Genomic DNA, 4,557 nt, shown 5'->3' with positions numbered 1-4,557 from the left:
TGGATCCCCTGGAACTGGAGTTATGGACAGTTGTTAGCTGCCATGTGGGTGCTGGGATTTGAACCCGGGTCTTCTGCAAGAATGGCCAGCGTTCTTAACCGCTGAGCCAACTCTCCAGCCCCAGTTTTATTATTTTTATTTTATGTATGTAAGTGTATTGCCTGCATGTGTGTAAGTGCACCTGTGTCATGCACTGCCCACAGAACTCAGAAGAGGAACTGGAGTTACAGTTGGTTGATAGCCGTCATATGGGTGCTGGGAAATGAACCTGAGTCCTTTACAAGAACAGCCAGTGCTCTTAACCACTGAGCCATCTCTCCAGCACCTGACTATAGATTTTTTTTCTAATAGTCCTAGAGATATTACTAAAAGTTGTCAGAAAACAAGAGAAATGTTTATCAAAAAAGTTAAATGAGTTAGAAAAGCTACTGACTTTTGTGTGCTAATTTTCCTTCTTGCTACTTTTCTAAGTGTTTTCTGGTGGAGTCTTTAGGGTATTTTATGCATAGAATCATATTATCTGCAAATCAGGGCACTTTGGTGTCTCCTTTCTGATCTGTATTCCCTTTATCTCTTTCACTTGTCTTATTGCTGTAGCTAAAACGTCAAGCTCTCTCTGTATTAACCAAGTGGATATCCTTGTCTCATTCATAACTTTAGAAATCTTTGAATTTTTCTCCATTTAACATGATGTTGCCTGTGGTCTTGTTGTATACTGCTTTTATTATGTTGAGATATTATGTTGAGATATGTTCCATGTATCCCTAGATTCTCCATGACTTTTATCATGAAGGGATATAGAATTTTTCCAAAGGCCTTTTCTGCATGATATCTAATGATCATATGGTTTCTGTCTTTGAGTCTGCTTATGTGATGGATTGCATTTATGGTTTTCCATATGTTGAACAATCCTTGCACCTCTGGGATGAAGCCAATTTGATCATGGTGGATAATCTTTTTTATATGCTCTTACACATCTTACTTTTTTAGTAATTTATTGACAATTTTTTCATCCATTTGTCAGAAAGATTTGCCTATAATTTTCTTTTTGTGCTGGGTCGTTGTCATGATAGTCTGAAAAACTATGTTGAAATAAATCTGACCAAGGGAGTGAAAGATTTGTATAGTAAAAACTTTAAGATATTGAAGAAGGAAACTGAAGGAGACACCAGAAGATGGAAAGAACTTCCATGCTCGTGATTTGGTAGGATCAATACTGTAAAAATGACCATCCTAGCAAAAGCAATCTAGAGATTCTGTGAAACCTTCCTCCTTGACCCCCTGCCCTGGACTCCCGAGACCCCTGCCCCTCTTTAGGACTAACTGCTCTTTTTCTCTTCTGTAAACTGCTTGATTGCTTGATTGAAGGGACAAACTGCACTGACCCCATTCTGACTAGCTGTTTCAGGCAAGCCTGGACCTGTCCAGGCATGTCATAATCTCCACCTACTACCCCCACCCCAGGAGGCTATAGATCAAGCAGGCCCAGGCATATAGCAGCCTTATAAGGTAAGAACAGAGACTTCTGGCCTCACAGATAACAGTCAGCACATTCCACAGCTCTGAGGGTAGCACCCACCAATGAGAAGCCCCCAGGACTGCATTCCTTATAACCAATCAATTCAAAAGTGTGTTGGTGCGTGCGGGCTCCTTGGACCAATCAAGATGTGACTCTGTTATTCCCCTCCTCCCTTTGTCTGAAACCTATAAAAAGCTCCCTCTCCCTGCAATCCGGGCTCTCAGATGGACCTACTACGTTAGTTTTGTTAGTTTGGTCTGAGAGTCTGAGCTTAAGCCCGAATAAAGACTCTTTGTTCTTACATGCCCTCTGGATTCCGTGGTTGTTCTTGGGGGGTCCGTTCTCTGGGCACAACAATTCAACTCAATCCCCATTAAAATTCCAATACAATTCTTCTCAGAAATTGAAAAAATTATCTCAAATTTCATATAGAAACACAAAAATTCAAGGTATTCAAAATAATCCTGAACAATAAAAAGAATAACTGGAAACATCACCATCCCTGATTTCAAACTATTCTATAGAGCTAAAGTTATTAAAAAAACACAGTGCTGGCATAAAAACAGACATACTGACCAGTGGAGCAGAATTAAAGATGCCAATATAAGTCCATGAACTTATGACCACCTGATTTTGGATAAAGGGGTCAAAAATACACACTGGAGAAAAGAGCATCTTCAACACATGGTGCTCGTCAAACTGGACAGCTACATGTAGAAAAATGAAACTAGATCCCTACTCTCACTATGCATAAAACTCAGCTCCAAATGGATCAAGGACCTCAGCATGACACTGGTACCCTGATAGAGGAGAAAGTAGGGAATACACTAGAACTTGTAAGCACAGGAAAGAACTTTCTGAACAGGGCCCCAATAGTGCAAGCATTAATACCAATTGACAAATTGGGCCTCATGAAACTAAAAAGCTTCTGTACAGCAAAGGACACCATCATTCCAGTGAATAGGCAGCATACAAAATGGAAAAAAAAAATCTTTACTGGCTATACATGTACAAGAGGGCTAGTATCTACAATATACAAAGAACTTGAAAAAAAAAAAACAACTAACCATCAAAAAACAACCCAATTTAAAAAATGGGGCAAGGAACTAAACAGTGAGTTCTCAGATGATGAAACACAAATGGTTGAGAAAGTCTTTAAAATGTTCAGCATCTTTAGCCATCAGGGAAATGCAAATTTAAACTACTTTGAGATTTCTTCAGTACAAATAGCTAAGAGCCAAAAAACAAACGCTGGAAAATGCTGGTGAGGGTGTGGAAAAAGGAGTACTTATCCATCGTTGGTGGACATGCAAACCAGTGTGGCCACTATGGAGATCAGTGTGGGAGTTCATCAAAAAACTAGAAATACATCTAGCATATGATCCAAATACACCACTCTTGACCATATACCCAAAGGACTCTATTTCCTACTACAGAGATGGGAACAACCCAGATGTCCATCAACTGAGGAATGGATAATGCAAATATGTTACATTTACATAATGGAATAATATTCAGCTGTTAAGAAAAACAAAATTATGAAATTCACAGGTAAATGAATGGAGTTGGAAATGGTCAGTAAACTAACCCAGACCCAGAAAGACAAATTCACATGTTCTCTCTCCTATGTGAATACTAGCTTTGAATCTTTAGGTATGTGCATTTCAACTGGAAAATCCACAGAGGTAGGAAACTAGTTAGGAGCCATCAGGGATGGGAGACTTCCTAGTAGTGGAGATAGAATGGACCAGTCTAGAGGAGGAAAGAGGGACAAGGGAGCTGGAAAATAGGTAGGGAAATGGGAGGACAGGATAGAGAAAAGAGTATGGGGAGGGATAACTAATGCTAAAGCCCCCTTTGAAAGAGTCATATGGAAACCTACCACTGTAGAAGCTTCTTAGAATATGTGCATGTATGTACATAAAGAGTTTGAATGGAGTTACCCTACAATGGGAAGACAATGCCCTTAGCAGACGCCAAAGCCTAGCAAACATAAAAGCTCAGTACTAGGAATAGGCTCTCTTTTTTGGAGTTATTGATCAGAGGTGTCCCACAGACCCTCCAACAATCACGGATATTGCCACTACTCTTGAATACTCTCCAGAATTTGGCAATAAGACCCTATTGCTGAAGCCACTACATATATGAGTCTTAGAACAAACATGGAGTCATCAGGCTGCTACTAACCTCCAAGCTTCACCTTTACTGGCTAATTTTCATAGTGCTAGAAGGTTCTACGGATGAGCTACTGGAAGTGAAAAATAATCATCAGTCTTACTGAACTGTGAACCCTGTGAGCTACAATAACAACTTGCCTGCCAAGATATGCCCACAGTGTAATAGTGGAGCAAACGTTATGTGAATAACCAACCACTTATGATTGGATTTAAGGCCTGTTTCACAAGATGGAGTCTATACCTGGCACTGTTAATGGGGCCAAGAACCTGTGACTAGACAGGTCACAGGCTGTGGGGAAGATCCTTATGCTAAATGAACATAGTATTAAATAGATGCCTAATGACTTGTTATAACTCTAGATTAGTGCATCTCTCAATTCTTACCAGAGAAGCTTCTTGCAGCAGATGGCAATTAATACAGAGACCCCCAACTGGTCAACACGATGAGAAAAAGAAGATTCAACACCCTCCTCTGGCTTCTGCGGGCATTGCATGACATAGGTGCCCCTGCATACAGGCAAAACACTCATATACATAAAGTAAAAGTAAATGCGCTTTTTAAATGCTTTAAAAAGAAGATAGTATCAATAGTTTAATGGCAATAACATTGAAAACAGATGAAGTAAATAAACTTCTAGAAAGAAATGTAATGCAATTCCAATAAAAATAACAGATGATACAGCCTTGTAAATGGGTACCCTGAAGCCATCTCAGACTGGAATCCAAGGATTTATTAGTACTAAGAAATTGAAAAAGCTAATTGTTGAAAATATCAGTCGCTTGACATCAACCAGAGTGAGAACAATTCAATTTCAGCAGTCAGTGTTCAGTGGTCAGTGAACAGCAGCACCATTTTGGAGC

The sequence above is a fragment of the Nannospalax galili genome, unplaced genomic scaffold (genome assembly GCF_000622305.1).
Source record: "Nannospalax galili isolate Female #2095 unplaced genomic scaffold, S.galili_v1.0 scaffold369, whole genome shotgun sequence".
NCBI lineage: Eukaryota > Metazoa > Chordata > Mammalia > Rodentia > Spalacidae > Nannospalax > Nannospalax galili.
Note: the sequence above shows the minus strand (reverse complement) of the source record.